The sequence below is a fragment of the Pan paniscus genome, chromosome 13 (assembly GCF_029289425.2).
Source record: "Pan paniscus chromosome 13, NHGRI_mPanPan1-v2.0_pri, whole genome shotgun sequence".
In the NCBI taxonomy this organism is placed as follows: Eukaryota; Metazoa; Chordata; class Mammalia; order Primates; family Hominidae; genus Pan; species Pan paniscus.
The window spans coordinates 27120572-27142995 of record NC_073262.2 but is presented as its reverse complement, the minus strand read 5'-3'; the positions used below and the strand labels follow the sequence as shown (position 1 = coordinate 27142995).

The 22424-nt window shown below is 38.0% G+C and overlaps 1 pseudogene; it reads left to right on the top strand.

Annotated features, from left to right (window-relative positions):
• The first annotated feature begins 11751 nt into the window (after positions 1 to 11751).
• On the top strand, positions 11752 to 20971 carry LOC129397352 (large ribosomal subunit protein uL24-like; annotated as a pseudogene).
• The last annotated feature ends 1453 nt before the right edge of the window (positions 20972 to 22424 follow it).

Sequence of the window (22424 nt, the reverse complement as noted above, 5' to 3'; positions counted from 1 at the left end):
TCATACATTAACAAATTGATGTTGGGTTATATGCATTCCTGAACAGTGACATTAACAATGCATTTATATAAAACTATAAAAACTGTTGACGAAAAAAAATTGCCACTGTTAAGAGAAGAAAAATAAAGACAAAGGCCAGCCATTCATATGAAGTATCTTGATCAATTCTCTGTTAGCTTAAAATTGAATTAGCTCAATTTTCTTCCAGTTTAACAGTCCAGCAAATTCTCCTTAAGTACTCCTAAACCATCCTGAATCTTCTTTTCCTATTCTTATTTCTTTAATTTTACTCTAAAATTTCCTCTGTTTTTTATCATGCTATATTGTACATAAGCTACCATAAATTTTTTTTTGAACAATGTGAAAAAGATACCCATTCATATCTCCTTTCCCCAGTCCCAAGAACAAGATGGTACCTAGTCTGCCTTCTTCAGAGAGTCTGTGTCCAAAGCTCACCTCAGAACTGCCTTGGGAGAATTACTCAGCCCTCATAGCAGCTCCACTCTTAGCTTCATGTGGTAGAGAAGTTTTGCAGGGATGTGTGTGTGTGAGCATTAAAAATCATCATGTAGAAAGACTGGCTTGAAGAACATACAGGATCAGATACTGTATGTTAGAGCAGCTACAATAAGACCTAGCTCAATTCTGCCCCTTCTTCCAGGTGACTTCAACAAATTGATTGCTCCTTCATGCCCTTTTCCCCAATAACGCTAAAGTCCTAAGTGGCAGGATTATGGCCCCAACACTCCTTGCATTCCTCTTGCATGTCTTATGACCTCATCCAATCCTGTATACACAATGCAAATATTTGTTGAGCACTTAACCATATGCCCAGCAATATTCTACTACCCACTTAACATATATGAGTATTACTGCATTTAATTACATCAACAGCACTATGAAGTAGGGATTAATTTTATCAACATTTTTTGAATGATAGAACCAAGGCACAAAGATGTTCAGTAACTTGCCAAAGTACAAATCCACTTTATAAGTAGCAAAGTCAGAACTCAAAGCCAGAGTCTGCACTTTTTTTTTTTTTTTTTTTTTGAAACAGAGTCTTGCTCTATCACCCAGGCTGGAGTGCAACGGCACAGTCTCAGCTCACTGCAACCTCCGCCTCTCAGGTTTAAGCAATTCTCCTGCCTCAGCCTCCCAAGTAGCTGGGATTACAGGCATGTGCCACCACACCCGGCTACTTTTTGTATTTTTAGTACAGGCAGGGTTTTACCATGTTGGCCAGGCTGGCCTCGAACTCCCGACCTCAGGCAATCAGCCCGCCTCGGCCTTCCAAAGCGCTGGGATTACAGGCATGAGCCACCGTGCCCTGACAAGTCTGCACTCTTGACCACTAAGCAACCCTTCTTCCTACTAAGCACACTAAAGATGTTTCATTTTTGTTTGCTTGCTTTATCAATTTTTGACATGAAAATGGGTGATTTCAGCAAGCAAGATCATGAAAATGGGAGAAAGCAGTTGAAAGGTCAATTGTTCAAATAAAAAGGTGGTATGGTTTGGCTCCGTGTCCCCACCCAAATCTCATCTTGAATTGTAATCCTCACATGTCAAGGGAGGGATCTGGTAGAAGGTGATTGGATCATGGCGGTGGTTTCCCCATGCTGTTCTCATGACAGTGAGTTCTCAGAAGAACTAATGATTTAAAAGTGTTTGGCAGCTCTGCCCTCCCCCTTCCTGCTGCCTTGAGAAGAGGGTGCCTGCTTCCCCTGTGCCTTCTGCCATGATTGCAAGTTTCCAGAGGCCTCCCCAGCCAGGCAGAACTGTGAGTCAATTAAACTTCTTTTGATTATAAATTACCCAGTCTCAGGTAGTATCTTTATAGCAGTGTGAAAATGGACTAATGAAAAAGGAGAGTATCCTTGATAATTCAGAAGTTCTACCTTATATCATGTGTTCAGCCACTGTGAATGGCACCTCTTGAACCAGACTGTGTTGTGGACACTGTCATCGCCTAAATGACAACAGAAACTTCCTACCTGGCCCTCCTTGTCTCCAATCTCTCCCACTTTCAAACCATGTTCTCTGTTTTTCAAATTGATGATATTAAGGGTTCTAATGTAGATTGGATCAAAATAATTTAGTAAAATTATTTGTCTCTCTTACTTGTCTCAAAATTAAAGCTCACTGAGATAGGGACTATACCTTATGATTTTTATGTTTGCTATATTGTCTTTCAAGTAGTAGACCCCCAATAAATGTTGAAATTAGTTTAATGAGAACCTTGTCAGGTTTGGCTACTTTTCAGGGGGCTGAGTAGGGTGACCTTGATTGACAAAATATTCTGGAAGGAGGACCAAGTGTAGATATATGCAAAATTATGCCTATATACAGTTTCTTCCTCCAATTCTGTATTGTTAGGAATGTGTTCAGCTTCAAGAAATAGAAAGACTAGCTACATGTTTCAAATGAATAGAGTTTCTTTTTCTTACATAGCAAGATTAAGGGTAGTAGTTGCCAGGATTAGCTCAGCTGCTCAAGTATGCCTGGGGACCCAGGCGCTTTCTATTCTGCCCTTTCACCATACTCAATGTATTGGCTTTTCCTCTGCATGATTTTTATCCTATGTTTGAATGGTGGCTCTGAACATCACATCCACAGTCAGGGCAGGAAGAAAGGAAAGGGACAACACCAGCCATTCCTTTTATCAGGAAAGCAGTACTTTACCAGAAATCTCTATTCCCACCCCAAGCAGGCTATTACTTATGCATCATTGGTCAGCATGCTGTTACATGGCCACCCATCTAAAAGGAAAGCTGAGGCAGTACATTGTCTTTTCCAGCCTTCCTAGTGAAAGGAGACAAGAGAGAAGGGGGATTGGAAATTGCTATGGTTTGGCCAACCAGCAGTGCCTGCCACAGATTCTTCCCTTCCCATCTTCTTTGCCTCCATAAGAACGTCATCTCTGGGAAATTCAGATATATGTGCTCTTTTCACCACCTCTTACCAGTCTACATATCAAAACTAGTTGTAAGGAAACAATCTGAAACTTAGGGTAAATTCTGAGTGACAATGACAACTCTGGTATTTACATGTTAAAAGAAACCAAAGCCTTAAGCTAGACTATCAGTACCTCTCACCACATGCAACATAACTGACAGCTCATGCAAGATAGTCTTCATTGTCCCTGTGCCCCACCCCAACTGACTGTAGTAATCCAAAATGTTTCCTTTCATTTCCAAATGTCCCGTAAAGAATCTCCAGTTGAGAACCATTGAGCTAAAGGAATGGACCTCCAGGGTGTGATGTCAGAAATCAACAGCTGGAGACTGAGTAAGAAATTGGGTTGGGAAAAAATGTGAAAATGACAGACTAATGAGTCAATAAGACCTCCTCAGAACCCCTGAAAAGTTAATGCCATCTGAAAAAGAAAAAAACCTAAATAACTTCTCATTATTGTCTGCCATTAGCTCTTCAGAAAGAAGAGATCATTTGGGATTCTTATCTGACCAACATCACTGCATTCCACAATCCATCAAAGACCACAGATGGAATGAGAACAGGGTTGGTGAAGTAAGTCTGACACCCAGTTTAGGGAATGGCCAAGGCAGCAGGCATTTACACACACACATACACACACACACACACACACACATACACAGGTTATGCAGAATTTTTTCTAAGTTATATTGCAATGTCATCTGCATACCATACAGTTCACCCACTTACAGCATACAATTACGGTTTTCTTTCCAAGATGGATTTTACTCGTGTCTGAGGACTGAAAGGTTGGGCTCGATGGTCTCTAAGGGATTCTCCAGCTTGCTGTGCTCTTCTACTTTTCTTATTTCTGGGAGAATAAAGGATGATGGCAAGAGGATTGCCTAGCCCTGCAATCAGTGCTGAGGCAGAGATGCTCTCTGCTTCACCACCCTGTACCCAATACACTGGGAATGTGGTGCCACTGAGCAATAATCGTAACAGTTACAAATATGTATTTAATAGTACCATCCTGTAAAGAGCTCAAAGATACCATTACTTTACAGCAGTATTTATTTTCAGTGTCTGCATTAAGTAGGTTGGGGTTGAGTATGAATATCTTTACTTCGCTGATAATGAAAATGAAGGAATTTGTTTTAGGTGGCTTAAGCAAAGTTCCATCATTTCTCACTGGGTTAACTGCACTGAGATTTCCAGTGAGAGTAATCTGCTTTTGGCCAGGAGTGGTGGCTCACACCTGTAATCCCAGCACTTTGGGAGGCCAAGAAGGGAGGATCACCTGAGGTCAGGAGTTCTAGACCAGCCTGGCCAACATGGTGAAACCCCGTCTCTACTAAAAGTACAAAAATTAGCTGGGTGTGGTGGCACGTGCCTGTAATCCCAGCTACTCGGGTGGCTGAGGCAGGAGAATTGCTTGGACCCAGGAAGCAGAGGTTGCAGTGAGTGAAGATCGCACCACTGCACTCCAGCCTGGGTGACAGAGAGAGACTCTGTCTGGAAAAAAAAAAAAAAAGAGTGCTCTGCTTTTATCTCTTAGGAGAATAAACGTTAATGGCAGTTTTCAACAAAATTGAAGAGAAAACATTACAATAAAATACAATTTTTGTACAATATGCTTGATGTGCTCTTTCAAACTTGATCTTTTGTTACTAACAATGAAGATTTAGCACTTATGTAGCACTTTTAATCCACAAAGCACTTTCCAAATGTTAACTAATTAAACATCACAAGCACCCTAGGAATGAGAAAGTTATTATGTTAGAATTATATGCTTTCTGTAACATGTATATTAAATACTTCATTTTGAGTTCATCAGAATATTAGTGACATCGATGAAGGAAATTTCATCTTAACTAATTAATTGTCTTCTTTACATAAGGCAATAGAAAATGTTATTGAAAGTATTGATTAGATATTCTGAAATTTTCATTTAAATGGAATAATATATGGCTTGAGACTCTTAATGTCTATTTGCTGTGACATATTGTGATTTGAAAACACAATAAAGTAATATCATTAATTAGGATCATTTTAAATCAACCATTGAGAAGGTAAAAAAAATCACCAACAATAATAAAAATTGCTAACATTTATCAAGCCTCCTCTATGCCATATACATTTGTAAGTGGTTTGCATTCATTAGTTTAATCCTGGGAACAACCTTATAATCAAGTATACAATTATTCCCATTGTACAGATGAGGAAACTGAGGAAGAGAGGTTAAATATCCTAAACAAAGTTAGGGTTAGGGTCCCAGAATCTATGTTCTATAATTATATAATATACTATTAAATTATACAATAACATACTATCAGTCTCAGGACTCTGAGAGGCTGAGGTGGGAGGATCGCTTGAGGCCAGGAGTTCAAGACCAGCCTGGGAAATACAGTAAGCTTCCACCTCTAAATCATTTCTTTGTTTAATTAGCTGGGCATGGTTGTGCACGCCTGCAGTCCCAGCTACTCAGGAGGCTGAGGCAGGTGGATTTCTTGAGCCCAAGAGTTTGAGGCTGCAAATGAGCTATGATCACAGCACTGTACTCCAGCCCTGGCAAAAAAAATAAATAAATAAAAATAATGAGATCCCCATCTCTTCAAAAAAAAAAAAAAAAAAGGAAAAATAAAAAGACTTTGCAATCTTAAAGGCCCATGAAAAGTTACTAGTATAAAATCTGTCCAGGCACCCTTAGAAGTCTTAAACATATTTAATTGTGAATATAGAAAATGAGCTAAAGTTCTGGCAATGTTTCAAATTTGTGGAAAATAATGATAGATTTCATATTTTTCAAGATGATTTTAATGCTTGATAATTACTTTAAATGCACATATATTAAAACTATTCTCCAACACCAACCACAGTTAAATTTTTGAATTTTTAATTTGTCTGTTAATAACATCTAAAAACAACTGTTAAACCTAACACTGAGTGGGGAAAAAAAGCCATATGTAAAATGTTGCCTGTAGATATATAAACTACGTAAAGATGTGTGTGGTTGTGTGTGTGTGTGTGTGTGTGTGTGTGTTTTACATAATATAAGCTCAGAACAAGTGGAATAAAATACTTATATCAGGAAAGAACCAAATCTAACCTTGGTAAACATATACTGTTTCAAATACCATAGTAAATTCAGTGGGTATTCAATAAGCATTCTTCATGCACACAGCATCTATTGAGCTTCTGCTGTGAATCTTTGGCAAGGAAGAAGAAATTTAAAAAAAAAATTGTCTAGCATCTTATCTATAATTGAGTATATTACTACAAATATCTTCATAGAAAAAGAAATGCTCATTTGCTAGGATTCAATGTGCCAAGATACATGACTTAACATCCATGTTGAATCAAAATAATGTGTCATCCTGCAGTTAATTGTTTCATTTTACTATGGATTAGATGTATACTTCAATTCAAATAGTGACCTTGAGTTTCTCTCACTAAAATGCAGGAAAAAACCTTAAGTTATGAATGTAAATTTCATGTCTGATACTCATGTTATAACAGTGGCTCCATTGTATCATCAATGTTTTAAAAGTCATCTTTGAGAAAGCTACAGAATCCTCACCTCCTTGTTGAACCAACCCAGAGCAAATTCCCCACTCTTTACCCCTCCTCTTGCCATCCTTCTATCACAATGCCCTCCCCACCCCCACCTGCAGAGTAAGAGGCATACCCCTAACAAGCCATGCATGGTCAAAGACACTAAAAATAGCTCGAATTTTAGAAAACACTCTAGCTATTATGTCACTTATTGGGAAGATATATGCATTATACTATTTTGTTACTTTTTCTCCCCTGTAGCATTTCCATCACTTCCATATTCCTGGAGGTATAAACATACGCTCAAAACAGTTAAAAACAACAAAATTAGTCATGGAGTTTACAAACCAAACATGTCAATGATATTTTGAAATGCTTGTTAATGTCAGCCTTATTAACCCTCCACTTGGAATAACTCATTTCTTTTGCTTTGTCAGAAAGACAATTAACTATTTTAAAGGTGTATATCACGATAAGAACAATAAAACTTATAATGCTTAGTGCATAGAAAATCAATAAGACATTTTACATTTACCTTCAAGACTGGAAAGTTTTTCTTTCACTTTCCCTTTGTTTTTTAACTACAGCTTCAGGAATAGGAAACATTGTACCTAATATGTGTGTTATGTAAGGCCAGTGGAGACAATACCACTCACAGGCACTTGTAAATCTTAAGCAAAGCTCTCTGATTCAAGATATGGAGCCTAACCATCAAACAAATCTTCCAATTAAGAAGTCAATCATTTTGATAAAAAGCACCAAATTTGGTGATGTTAAAAGAAAGTTACAATAAAAAGAAGGAAATGTGACAAAACAGCAGGGCATACTATATTCTAACTTGTCTCACTAGGGAATTAATGTGCTGTAATGTTTGATCACAATCTAGTTGTTAAGTGAAATGATTGTGTGACAAATGAGTGTAACATGTGTCACAAGGACTATCTAGATAAGGAGTGTTTCATGCCTAAGAAGGACAACATCCTATTTTAATAAATCTATGGTAGGAAGGCATTTGTTTAATAAATGTTTATTATTTTTTATCATAAAGATAATGTTTTCCTTTGTGTGTCCACATAGTTGACACTGTATTCTCTATAGAACTATATTTGTATTATATTTGGGAGTATGTATGTATGTAGATTTTTTGTCCTGCTTTTTTCATCTTGCATCTAACACCACATTTTCTTAAGAAAGAGTTTCGAAAATATAATTAAGGGATTCCTATTCTGCTACATAGCCTAAGTCAAAAGGAAGGAAAAGAAAGAGTGAAAAATGGACAGCCAGAAGCAGGACTTTCATTTACCATCCCCCCAAAAAGATTCTTATCACCATTATTGATCACCTCAGGTTTAGGCATATAAACAAGGGTGTGGCATGTTAGTACATCACTCTTTATGTTGCAGATGACAGAAAACCCAACTCAAACTGCCTTAAATAATAAAAGAAATGTGTAAGGCTTAAGGAGTTGAATTTCTTCGGGAAGGCTGGATTTAACAGCTTCATTGATTTTACCAATGAGCCAGTTTATCTGTATTTTCTACATTTTACCTTCCTTGGTGTTGAGTTTATCCTTCAACGCCATATATTTGCCCCTAGTGGCTTCATCTGCAGCAGCTGCAAGCCTGATGTCTTTGTAACACACCAACCAAGAAAAGAAAGACTTCAAAAGTCAAAGACAAATCTTTGGTTCAGGATCTCCTTGGTCCAGGTTGGGTCACATGCCTAACTCTGAACTAATCATGGGGGCCACAAAGATGAGATATCAATAATGCAATAAAGGCCCAGTCCATGACTGAGAATAGTGTCAATCTCATCAACCAAACCATTGGCATGGTTTAGAATGGAGAAAGATACACTGGAAAATGACAAGGATTGTGAGACAGAATAAAACCAAATAATAAAATAGTAAAATATGTACTCTATGCCAGACCAGTATTGTTCCACTGTGGTTGCTTCAGGTCAGACCTTCTTGGATCTATTGTCTTCACAAAATAAAATGGGAAATGTTAAAAATGTGCAGATGATTCATAGATGAACAACAAAAATAACTGAAAGTATTTGGCCCTTAGCCTAAGGAAAGAAAATCTGAAATCTGATCTAACAGATTCCACAAGAATTGTTGTTTAAAAAAAGCTACAATCTACTTTATTTTTCCTTTTGGAAGGACAAAGTTGTTGATCTCTTAGATTTTCCCCTGTGACTGAATTTTTCTTGCTGTTACACTGCCTGTTCTACCTCAGAGCCAGGCTAGAATGCTCTATTGCTGTATTATGGCTTAGAGTGGCAGAATTAGCCAGGTCTCTTGGCTAAGCATATTGTCACTCACAAGTGTAACCACCACCACAAGGGCCAACTTCTATTGACTGCTTACTATGAGCCAGACAGTGTGCTAAGAGCTTTACACGCACGCTTTTTAAGGTTCACAACTCCATTGGGTGGTAACTGTTATTATCCTCAACCTATAGATGAGGAAACAAAGTCGAGTTTCTTCTTCAAGGTCACATTCTCGAAGTATTGCAGAATTCTTTCTCCATGTCCAAATGAAAAGCAACATAATGAACCTATTTATAATAAGCCTATTGTAGGGCTCTTGGATAAGGTACTACTTTTTTAAAATAAGAGACTCATTTTTCTTGAGGATATATTCATGTACTCTTTGAGGATAGCTACCAAGTTTTATGCTCTTTGAATGACTGTTACAGCTATCCTAGGACAAGGACCATAATTGGCCCATATAGATTACATTAGTGGAGGATTAATCTGGTCAAAGATAGTCTCAAACTATTGTTCAAATATATCTCTCTATTTTATAATGATACATAGGCTCAGCTGAGTTTCAAGATTTCTTTTTCATGCTAAGTCTATAGGTATGGATTTTATCTTTACAATTAAACCCTTTTGTAACAGATAGCTATTTCTCCTTAACAAACTGCCCCAACACTCAAATCAAAAAAATATATAAGCATTGATTATTTGTCATGTCTCTATGGGTTAGCTGAAGTGTCTTTGCTTCAGACTGGACCAGGACTACTCTGCTTCACTGCTGAAGGGGTATGACTACCTGGGGTGTATACTTACCTTGGTGGAGCCAGAAGAGAAATAAAAATAATCCTAGTGTGGAAGCATATGCCAAAACTTCACTCACATCATATTCTCTAACATCCTATTGGCAAAGGCAAGGTACATGGTCAAGATCCACATCAGTGGGATAGGAAAATGTACCTCTTTTATGGAGGTTTTTGAGGGAGAAGAGACTAAATGTTGTCTGAACAATAATTTATCACAACTCCTTAAATAAATGAGAAGATTAACATGCATTAAGCACATACTCATTTATGCATCATTTTAGAAAATATTAAAGAGTAGGTACAATGTAGCAATTTTGTGCTAGATAACTGAGGCTGCAGTAATGAACAATAACCTAGTGGCAAAACAAATGTTTATTTCCTTGTGAGCCCTAATAGCAATCCCACTGCTAGACATACACTCTTCCTTATTTTGCAGCTGAAGAAACTAAGGCAACAATTGATTAAATAATTTGGCCAAAGCCACACAGATAGGTAGCAAAGGTGGAATGTAAAGACTAATCAGCCTGAGTAGAAAGCCTTAATTATTTCAACCTCATCAATTTTGCTTTCCAGTAATAGATAAAATCTTATATGGTTTCAGAAATGAATAATGAAAAATAGACCACCATGGGTATGAGTTAGGGTTCAATCAGGTAAGCAGGACTAATATAAGTGATAGAGAATAAGGAATTCATTTATTAGAGCAATTAGCCCTTACACAGTTGAGGATGTCTGTTGCCTCTAGGTCTGGTGCTGAGCCCGAGGGCCAGCAGTCAGGAGGAGGAGATGGGTTTAATACCCATCTTAATGTAGGAGAGACCAAGGACAAACGGGAATCTTTTAGGAGAAACTAAACATTCACCAAATCACTTATTACCTCAAGTTCCAATGACTGGGTGACTTGTGGGATAGGCCAGCATCCTTTAGTATAGAGCTGTATGTGCCCAGGACTCTCAGAATCCGAAGGAGTCTAATGAGAGCTGTAGCAGCTGTGGGCCCAGCAGCTGCCCCTTGCCAGCAGCAAATCTGTGACACCGCACACAAACTGCAACTGCACCTGCCTGACAGCAATCTTCAAAACCTAAAAATGTCTCCCCTCTACTTCCAAACCCTGCCCAAATAATTATCATGGCCAACCCTAACCTGAAACCACATAGGAAGGGAATTTGAGGAAATTGACATGGTCCAAAGCCAGCATACTCTGTTAGAACTCTTACTATGAATCCATTAAAAGTAGTATTGTAGTATTTGAAAGAGGAATATATTAAGTAAAATGATTCACTAGAATTTTCAAGTGCTGTAGTATGGGAAATACTGAGAGAGATCAGAGAGTTCGTGTCCAGAAGCTTTTCCCCTGCTTCTCTTTATTGTCACATCTGGGAGTTATTCCTTTTAGGGGTTGGTGACAGATTATGAGTACTTTTCATTTAACATTAAATGTCATGCTTAAGGAATCTTTTTTTTTTTTTTTTTTTTTTCAGACAGAGTCTTGCTCTGTAGCCCAGGCTAGAGTGCAGTGGTGTGATCTCAGCTTGCTGCAACTTTCGCCTCCTGGGCCCCAGTTCAAGCAATTCTCCTGCCTCAGCCTCCCGAGTAGCTGGTATTACAGGCACGTGCCACCATGCCCAGCTAATTTTTGTATTTTTAGTAGAGACGGGGTTTCACCATGTTGGCCAGGATGGTCTTGAACTCCTGACCTCATGATCCGCCCGCCTCGGCCTCCCAAAGTGCTGGGATTACAGGCGTGAACCACCACATCAGGCCACTTAAGGATTCTTAACACTTGTTTTTTCTCAGCATAATTCCTCTCTGATGTATACTATTTTGGCTACAAGTGATATAACTCCAACTCAAACTTGCTTAAGCAAAGAGGAGAAAATTTATTGGCCCAAATGCCTGGAAATTCAAGGATGACTCTTGCTTCAGGCATAGCCTCAGTTCAGGAGTACAAATTGTATCATTAGGGTTAGGCAGTATCCCAACTATGCTAGCCTCTGCTTATCAGTGTGTGTAAGGTTCACATTTTCCTATGTCAAATGGACTCTCTTCACATGGAGGAAAACCTAAGCGCCCGTATTCCCAAGTGTGCATCTTTACATCTTGAAATGCAAAAAATAAATAAGCCATTTCTCTTCCAACACATGCACACACTGACATTCCTCACAAAAGGACTCTAAGTTGTCCTGTCTCGGTCATGCGCCCACCACTTGCATCAAACACTGTAGGCAGAAGGAAGAGATACCATGATCAGACAGGCTTGGGTCTTCTGCCCATTGCTACAGCCACAAGCTGGCCCTTCACTGAGACTGACGTTTCCACCAAAACCCCCGGCATGAGGGAAGAGCAACTCCTTAAAGAACATGAGGGTTCTGGTGAAATTAAAATGACTGGTATCTGATTCAAATGTACTTTAAGGGAAATAATTGTAAGGCCTCCTTTAATTGAGAGAGGGAGGATGTTGACACTTACGTTGTTATTTTCCCTTTTCTAGAAAGCACGGCAGTGGCATAAAGAAGCACCTTTATTAGTTTTCTGATAACAGATGGAATATAAGGAGAGAAACACACACTGGCAATAGAACCAAATGCAATTTTCTATAGATAGCTCCGTCTACTACTATACCAATTTAAAATACATTCAAAAAATTGCCACCAGATGAACTCTTTATAGCCAGCTTTAGCGTTGAGGGAAATAAAAGAAATCTAATGTCCAAGTGATATCTTGTAGTGGTTTGCTTTTGTTTGGGATTTTTTTATTAACAAATAATCATGCATACAGCTGTTACACATTGGTCATTCACAACTCATATTTTTATATGAATTTTCTCATAATCTTATACGTGTGTGTGTTTATGTGAATGGAGAGGCTTCTAACAGTGAAGAATGGCCTCTAATTGTAATGGATTTTACTTTTAGGTAAATTGGTAAAAACTAACTTTTACAGCATGACTTTAAATGACTATTTTTCTTAATGATTTTTTTTCCAGACAGAATGTGAATCCAGAAGTAATAAAGTACTGAAACCATTTCACAACTAAAAGTACTAAAGGATTTATCATTCACTCCTTCCTTCACTCTGTATGGAGGGGCTATCTTATGTCATACACTGAGCTAAGAACTAGGAATACTAAAAAGAGTAATACAGGTCCTTGCCCTGGATAAGCTCACAGAGTGGTGGAGGAAAATTCAAGAAACACAGAAAGTGCTATAAGCCACTTATGTCCAAACAACTATTACAGCACAGAAGAAAAAACATCTCATTTTCCTGAGGGTGTCAGAGAAGGCTTTTTAGATGAGATTTATGGAAAAAATAGCAATTTTCTAATCAGAAGCCTAGAAAAGGGTATTCCAGGAAGAAAAAGCAGCATCCACTACTATAGAGCTCTTTGGACTAACTAGGTCACTGGTAGGACAGGGGACAGTAGGTAGGAGTGCCCAAGAAGCTGATAGGGGTGAGATCAGACAGAATGGGATGAGAACAGTATGTCATGCCAAGGAGTTTGGAAAGATAACTCTGGAAGCAAGGAAAAGGGTTGTGACAAATGAGAGAGACTGGTAACACTGAGACCTTATAGGTTGTAGAGAAGGCTTACAGAAGGTTGTAGACAAGGGGCCTAAAGGAAGACAATGGAAGCCTACAGAGACTTCTCCAATTAGAATGGAAATTAAGTAATGGATTGAATGAAAGAGCTAAGGAAGAAGAAGGAATGAAAATATTTCTCATGCGTCTAGTTTAGGAGAAATTAGTTGGATACAGTTACCATTAAATATACTAGGGAAAATGAGAAGAAACAGACATAGGGGTAGAGATTGGGGCAGCAATGAATTAGAAGAGAGAACAGAGCTATGTTTGCCTGTGCTACTAGGCATTAATTTTGTGTTCGGTGCAACAGCTCATAAAATAATGTATTTTAATCATAATATATTATTCTTTGATATATTTTGATTAATGTCACTTATGAAAGTATTCATCATGTCAATACACATGTTATTAAATAACAGTATGGATCAAGTCATCTATTTCCATATTCCTAATACTTTATGAGAAATAGAGTGCTTTGAGTAGCAGTAATCTCATAATATATTTAATATTCTGTCTTCATAATTAGTATATTTATTATAGATGCTTTTGGGGGGGAGATACTGTCTGTAAGGTACGTGACTGCACAATATTTTGAGACAAATAATTTCTGCTGACCTCAACTGGTGATCCCTTTATTAAAGCTGAGAGCTAATACAGTTCATATTTCCTAAGCTCTATTTTTCATGTAGAGATGTTTTCATCTATAGGGGTATAACAAATGTTAAACCTTTTCAAATGGTGTCTTTTGGTTTAATTTGTGAAACTGGAGGACTACAGATTCCGTTGGGCTGGGATTAAACTGTGTGCACCAGAAACAATAATAGCTAATAGTTGTTGAATATACACAGCATTTTTCAATGATGCTCTGAGAAACATGCTTACTACTACAGTTTAACTTTCACAGTGATCTTAGATAAGGCAATAAAATGTATTGCAAAAGAGGTAGCTAAGATTTTTTTTCTTGTCAAATGTCGGGTCGCAGGGGGTGGTTTGGGTGTCTAGTCTTATTTCACAGAGTCTTTTTCATTTACTTTTCTTAGTGCATTCAAAAGTTGTTAAAGTTTCTTATATAAAAATATGATTGATTGTTACAGTGACAGTAATTGCATTTTAGCAAAAGTAACCATTATAGTAATTTTCTTCAGGGAAGAGAAATCTAACTAACTAAAGTAGCTAGTTACTTCCTCACACATTAACTCTGAAAATTTTTAACATAAAAATACTTTATAAGGGAAGTACAGAGTGAAGAACATAAAATGGCATGCAATATTTATAAAACTACTTCCATTAGGTGGCTCACAATTTTATGTAGCTGTTAATCACAAATTAAGTGAAACAAAGTAGAGAGAAAAACTAAAATTTCCTTGCTGTTGGGTCAATTAAACTAAGTCCTCAATTGAAGCCTTTTAAAAATGACTCTCAGATATTTTTTTTCATTTGTAAACTACAGAAGGTAATGATTTTTTAAACCAAAAAGATTTATTCATATCATGGCCTTAGAAGATTGAATAAAATAACTACATGAAGATATTATGATTGCAAAGAAAAAAACAACTATTATACATGTGCATAGACAGGGTAATGTAGCATATAGTAACTTGTACATGTTAAATCACAAATGAAGCAGCATTAGCATTTAATTTTATGTATTCCACTGCACACCTGAATACTAATTAGCAACTAAAATAAGAAATGTGTGGTACTGCATGTATTGATCAAATCTCAGTTTGGTATTCTTCAGACACCATCAATTTAATATGAATTGCATACTGGGAAAAGATAGTTTATCATTTTTACAGTTTTCTTTCTAAAATCATTTTTCCTTATTATTGAAAGCAATATACTAATTTCAAAATCAGTTGAAAGTACATGGAATGCTGGCTAAATCTGGAATTACATTTTTAAATATTTATTGTTAACAATGTATAGACAGCAGCTGCCATTAGGAGTACAAAGCAGAAGCTGCAAATTCAGTATGCAAATGCATGAACAGTAGTTCAAGATAACTTAAATCAGTTGAGTCAACTCAAATTTTTCATTTTTAGTGAGGCACAGAGAACACTGGTACTTTGTCTCTGCCCTTCCTTAACCCTGTTTTTGAAATGGCCCCCAGAACTGCAAAAGAAAGATTTATTTTGAAGGCTGAGATACAGAAAAAAGAGTTTAAACTTCATGATTTTCCCCTGGCCACCTCTATTCATCTCTCTCCATCTCCATTCCTTTGCTAGCCTCTGTATTTAAATTGGCCTTTGCACTACCATTTGATTTATTTTTGAAGTTGTTATAGAAGAAAATTTCACTCACAAAACCACATTTCTTTAAATTAATACCTTCCTTTATTTTTCTATTATCCCCGTAGATTACAGATCCCCTTCCATTCATTTGTACCATTCTGCCCATCTATTGCATCTATAATGCAAACTAGCTTTTATTATACATGGCAGGGAGTTCAGTGGGGGAAATTGCAGGGGTGTGTGTGTGTGTGTGTGTGTGTGTGTGTGTGTGTGTTTGCTTTTGAGTTGCAGTCTAAGGATTTAGTATACAGTTGGCTTATTGTAGTCTTTCAGCAAAGTCCTATTTGCTTAATGCATGGCTGGTATCTCACGTATTTATTAATAGAACACAAAGGTAAAAGGTAATTTTAAAATAATCACAGTAGCAGACATCAAAATAAAATGTTTCAAAGAGAAGGACGCAATAAATATCTACCAAGAAAATCACAAGGACTGTATTAGTTAGGATACTTCTAGTTATAAACAACAGGAAATCCAACTCAAATTTGCATAAATAATAAAGAGAATTTATGGGCTCATATAAGTAATAGTCCAGAAGATGGAAGACTTAGGTGCAAATGATCAGTTCCAGTTCCATTTGGCTGCCACTCTCTCAGTTCTTTCATTCTTTGATTTTTGGGTCTGCCCTTAAGCTACTTTCTTTCCAGGTTGCAAAGCTTTAGCTAGCAGCAACCGGGGTCATGTTATTTCTCATTTATATCTCCCAAAAGAAGGCATGTTCTCCTTTAGCCAAAAAAAACATCAAAGTCTGAGCTTCATTCTGATAGGCCCAATTTGGGTAATTCTTGAGTCATTTGTAGTGGCAAGAAGGAAAGATATATTGGTAGGAACCAACTTCAGCATGTACCTGGCACACACTGATATAACCCCATAGGTATACAAAATATTGAAATCCTTCTATACCGGAGGATAAGTAGCCAATATTCTAAGTTCCCCTCTCCCTCCGCTAAAGTGTTCACTGTACCAGCATCCCAGCCTTGAATGCCCCTGACTTCTCTATTACCCAGCGGTTAAAAAGTTAATACCTGCAAAGCAAGCATTCATTTGGACCCTGTTCCAGCAATGTAGCAGACACCTCTTCTGTTTGGGTGGATAGTGTACTGGTTGTTAGACGTGTTCACAGTCATACAAGCCTTCAGCTGAGGGCAGGATCAATCACACTGTATTGGTTCCATAGAGCTGCCGTAACAAAGTACCACACACTGAGTAGCTTAAAACAATAGACATTTACTCTCATTATTCTATAGCCCTTGAAGTCCAAAATCTAGGTATTGGCTGGGCCATGCTCCCTGTGAAAGCTCAGGGAAGAATCCCTCCTCATCTCTTCTAGCTTCTGGTTGTTGACAGTAATCCTTGGTGTTCCTTGGCTCGATACATAACAATTCCAATCTCTGCCTCTGTCTTTACATGGTGCCTTTATTCTGTGTCTCTGCCTAAATTTCCCTCTTCTTGTGATTCAATTAGGGCCCACTCTAATCCAGCATGACTTCATCTTAACTTGATCACATCTTCAAAGACCCTATTTCCAAACAAGGTCACATTCACAGGTTCTGAGTGAATAAGAATTTGAGAGGAGAAACTATCCAACCCAGTACAGTAACCCAAATGGAATGGCTGTTAAGCAGCAGGAAAGTAGCAAAGTGCTGTTGGGGAAATGACCACAATGTCCACTACAGATAGTGGACTCTCTGGGCCTTTGCTCTCCTCACTTACCTAATTGAAGTCAACAGCTTCATGGTTGAACTGGCATTTCAGGTTTTATTTGCATAAGACTTTCAGAGCTGGCTCCCATACTGCTTAACCTCATTTTTAACTCTAAGTCCTGAGTCCATGGACTTCAAAAAGTAGTTTAGAGAAGGGGTTTGGCAAAGAGTTCTTAAATCCACATACCAGTTCACACATCAGTAGAGTGAACAAGCAATACATCTCATCTGTGTAAGCACTATTATTTTTCAAGTGTATGTAGCTGTGATTAATTAAATAAAAATTTACTTAAAACCTTCTTGCATTTATAATACCTTATTGTTATTATGTATTTTCTCTATCAACAGATAATAGAGAACAACTGCTGCTGTACTTTAGCACACTGGCCTCTATTAGAAGGGCCATGGGATTCAAGTCTGGCCTCCGTAGTGAAGGTGAAAACAACAATGGCTCAAATAAATAGTCATTGATTTCTTTCTTATATAAGAGCTGGAGGGCCAGACACGGTGGCTCAAGCCTGTAATCCCAGCACTTCGGGAGGCCAAGGTGGGCAGATCACTTGAGGTCAGGAGTTTGAGACCAGCCTGGCCAACATAAGCCATTTCTAAATGACTTACGTGGCTCTGCTCACTGAAAACACTGGCCATCACCTCTCAATGTTCATTATCCCACTTTTCTACTTTAGATGTATTTGTAAGCCATTTCTAAATTTACTAATCCTTGTTCAAGGCTTGGGGTTTTTTTTTTAGAGACTTTAGTGTCTCTGGTATGTAGATAATTTTTTGGTCTACTTTCCATAGAAATCTCCTGAAGTTTTGTGAAGTTTTCTGGAGTTCTAAGCTTCTTAACCAATAGATATGCAATATTTGTTATTTCAAGGAAGCAAACATCTCACTCTCTAAAAGTTTGAATTGGGAAGTGAGGTGAAAGATAGATTTCCTCAAAATGTATTCCCCAAATTACATTTTATTATGAGCAATACATTGGCAAGTCAGATAGTTCTTCCTCATCTCCAGCTTTTCTTCATCCTAATGCTAGTGCTAGTGGGTCCCAGGACTTAGTCTCTTGTCTACATATACTCATCTTCTGGTATCCACAGTCTGCCTACATGGCTTAAAACCCTAATGAACATTTTCTCTTCTTGGTCTAATAAGCATTTTAATCTCAAACTTATCTAAATGAACACTTCTGATCTGTCCCCCATTCTCATTTCCAAACATGTCAATGTCCCAGTCTTAATCTTTCATTTACCAACCACTCCAGTTTCTTAAGCTAAAATCTTTAGAGTCATTCAAAATTTTATTTGCCTTTTTCTCACACCCTACAAAAATCCTTCAGCCCCTTTATGCAAAATATATCCAGATTACAACCCCTCCTGACTGCTTCCTCTGCTACCCACAACTCTGATTCAAGTCACCACCATCACTTATATGGATTACTACAGTAACCTCCTCATTGATCTTCCCTGCCTCTGTCCTGGTCCTTCTAGCAGTATCTTCTCAACAGAGGAGTCAGACTGCTTTCTGGTTAAATCATAGTCAGATCTTGTCATTCCTCTGCTCAATCCCCTCCATTCAGAGTAACACCCAAAGTCCTTAGACCGCCTCCAGGGTGCCACATGACGTGGCCTCTGCTATCTTTCTGGCTGCATCTCCTACTCTACCCCAGACACACCTGCCTCTTTGCTTCAGGATAATGTACTTGCCATTATCTCTTCCATCAGGTATTCAAATGGTTCACTCCCTCCGCTCCTTCAAGTCTCTGCTCAAATGTTACCTGTTCCTGGCACAACTTGTTCTCCTACAATTGTTATCATCATTTGATATATTATATATTTCACATATTTATATTGTTCATTGTTTGTCTTCCCCAGAAGAATATAAATTCTTATATAAAAGTAATATTTCTTAAATAGTCTCAGTTTTTTCATTTTGTTTTTTGGGTTTGTTTGTTTGTTTGTTTTGAGACAGGGTCTCCCTTTCACCCAGGCTGGAGTGCAGTGGCTTGACCATGGCTCACTGCACCTTAACCTCCTGGGCTCAAGTGATTCGCCTGCCTCAGTCTCCTGAGTAGCTGGGACCACAGACATGAGTCACCACACCTGGCTAATTTTTAAATAAATGTTTTTTTGTGCAGATGGGGTCTTACTGTACTCCCCAGGCTAGTCTTGAACTCCTGGATTCAAGTGATTCTCCTGCCTCAATCTTCCAAAGTGCTGGGATTACAGGCATAAGCCACTGTGCCTGGCCTATTCTAAGTTTTATTTACTACATATTTTCAGCTCTTAAACCTGTACCTGGCATAAAGAAGAGCACAACAATATTTGACGCATGAACGAAAGTATATTTTTAAAATTTTTTAAACATAAACCCTTTCACAAAAATAAATAGGCATTCAAATATCCCAAATAAATTTAAAAGAAACTCATACATATAGAGTGCCAACCACGTGTCAGGCTCTAGGTAGCACTTTACAAGTATGGAATTTTCATAGCAGGTCCTGTGTGATTGGTCTTATTATAAACAACTTATGATGAGATGTTACATAACTAATTTTAGAAGTGGAAAAAGTCAACACATGCGTAATAAGCTCAAAGTCTGACTTATCTGACTCCAGAGTCCATTCTTTCAACACGTCTCTTTGAACAACGACAAAAAAAACCACCAAAACAACAATAAAAAAAATGGGGTGGGGCTGAGTGTGGTGACTCACGCCTGTAATCCAGCACTTCAGGAGGCTGAGGCGTGTGGATCACTTGAGGTCAGAAGTTCGAGACCAGCCTGGCCAACATGGTGAAACCCCGTCTCTACTAAAAATAGAAAAATTAGCCTCACGTGCTGGTACATTCCTGTAATCCCAGCTACTCAGGAGACTGAGGCAGGAGAATCGCTTGAACCCAGGAGGCAGAGGTTGCAGTGAGCTGAGATTGTGCCGCTGTACTCCAGCCTGGGTGGCAGAGCGAGACTCAGTCTCAAAACACAAAACAAAACAAAAAACAAACAAACAAAGAGATGTCATCAAATCTTTGTGTAAAAGAGTACAGCTAAATGCCTAACTAGGATTCCAAGTGTGTGAAAATTACAAACACAAACTTTCAGAAGAAAAAAAAAAAACTCAATAGGCCAGGCAATAGACTGAGTGCAGACTGGAATGGAACACCTGTACAGTCAAGCAGACCAGGAGATTCTGGCTAGAGAAAATGCTCTGAAAACTCCATCTTCTCTTCTCTTTTGTGGCCATCACTGAAGCAGCAGCAGCCAAAACAAAAACCAATCCCTTTGTGATATGTGAGCAGACCAAGAACTGGAAAAGTCATTTCAATGCACCTTCCCACATTCACAAGAAGATTATGTCTTCCCCACTTTCCAAAGAACTAAGACAGAAAAGAAACGTTCAATCCGTGTTCATCCAAAAGGATAATAAAGTACAGGTTGTCCAAGGACACTACAAAGGCCAGCAAATTGGCAAAATAGTCCAGGTTTAGAGGAAGAAATATATGATCTACATTGAACGGATGCAGCGGGAGAAGGCTAATAGCACAACTGTCCCTGTGGGAATTCACCCCAGCAGGATGATTGTCACTAAGCTAAAACTGGACAAAGAGTGCAAAAAGATCCTTGAACTGAAAGGCAAATCTCACTAAGTACAAAAGGGAAAGGACAAATTCAAGGAAGAAACAATTCAGAAGATGGAGAAGGCCGGGTGCAGTGGCTCACGCTTGTAATCACGGCACTTTGGGAGGCCGAGGCAGTAGGATTGCTTGAGCCCAGGAGTTCCAGGTCACAGTGAGCCATGATCACATCACAGCAATCCAGCCTGAGCAACAAAATGAACCCTGACAAGAAAGAAAGTAAAGGAAGGAAGGAAGGAAGGGAGGGAGGAAGGGAAGGAGGGAGAGAGGGAGGGAGGGAGGGAGGGAGGGAGGAAGGAAGGAAGGAAGGAAGGAAGGAAGGAGGGAGGGAGGGAGGGAGGGAGGGAGGGGAAATAATCTTATATACAATTTTTATTAAAAACTGCTAAAATATTTCTTAAAAAATCTTAGCCCTATTCCTGTGGTACACCTGCTGCCCCACATTCCCACCACTCAAAAGGTAGAGGATGGTTTTAAGTTCTTAGTGATTTGATATCAATTTGCACCAGAAGAAAGACATAATCAAAGACATCCAGGAATACAATTAGGGCCTCCTTTATGCAAGAGTTCTCCTGTCTTTGTCAATTATAAAACAGTAGAAAGGGCATTCCTTTGCCCTGCTGCTGACCATGTGAAGAAACCTGAGCATGGCTCTACCTCTGTTCTTCTGGAAGTCTTTCCTTTGAAAGATGCATTACCTTTGAAAACAACTATGTTTTTAAAATAATCCAAAAAGGAAAAAGAAAGAGGGCAAAAGTAATGGCACACCCTAGATATAAGGAAATGTTCTTGGGAAACATTTGCAAGTAGGTACCTGAAATTTTTTTAAACCACATCAATAAAAGAAGAGATTATATGAATGACTTTTGAATATTGAAACTTCAAGTATATTGGCAAACAAGAAGGCCCATAAAGTAAGACAACACCCTTTCTACCTTCCCCTAAGGTCTCTAGTCCATAAGCAGAAATTCTACAGGAACATTTATATAAGTAATTTCTATTTGGAGCCAACAGAAGCCTCACAATTGCCAGTATCTCTCAGATAATAAAGACAATAATAAGTGCCTTAAGATTTTGATTCTTCATGTTATCTGATCTGAAGTTTCACTGGTTTTGCTTCAGAATTTGTCTCAAAGAAAACTAAAATTTATATAAAAATCTGGGATTTTAAAAGCATTTTATATCTTGGCTTTCTTTAGAGAATTTTGTAGAAGACAGATAAAATATTAAAACCATAGCTGAAACAAGGCAATAAATTTGAATTTACTAGAGCAAAGTCAGAATTTTAGTACCAATAGTATAAATCTACATATTCACAAATTCATTTCTCTACTGTACATATTTTATATTAACTGACACAACTGTCCAATATCCATGCTTATGTTTTCTCTAACAATTAGAAACATGGCTTGAGATGTACCGCAAATGAAAATATTCTTCAACATACTAAATTTCACATTATATTGGCTAGCTCAGTACTAAAACTTGGGTGACAGCTGCAGCTCTTCAGAAACTAGCATTTAAAGGTAGTAATATTCTAGGAAGCACTTAAAGAAGACACGTTGTCCCCATCTAATTTAAGGTAGAGAACTGTATATATAGAAAAAAAAAAACTGGCAGAAATTCAGCAAACAGAAACCTGTGTCTCATAGCAAA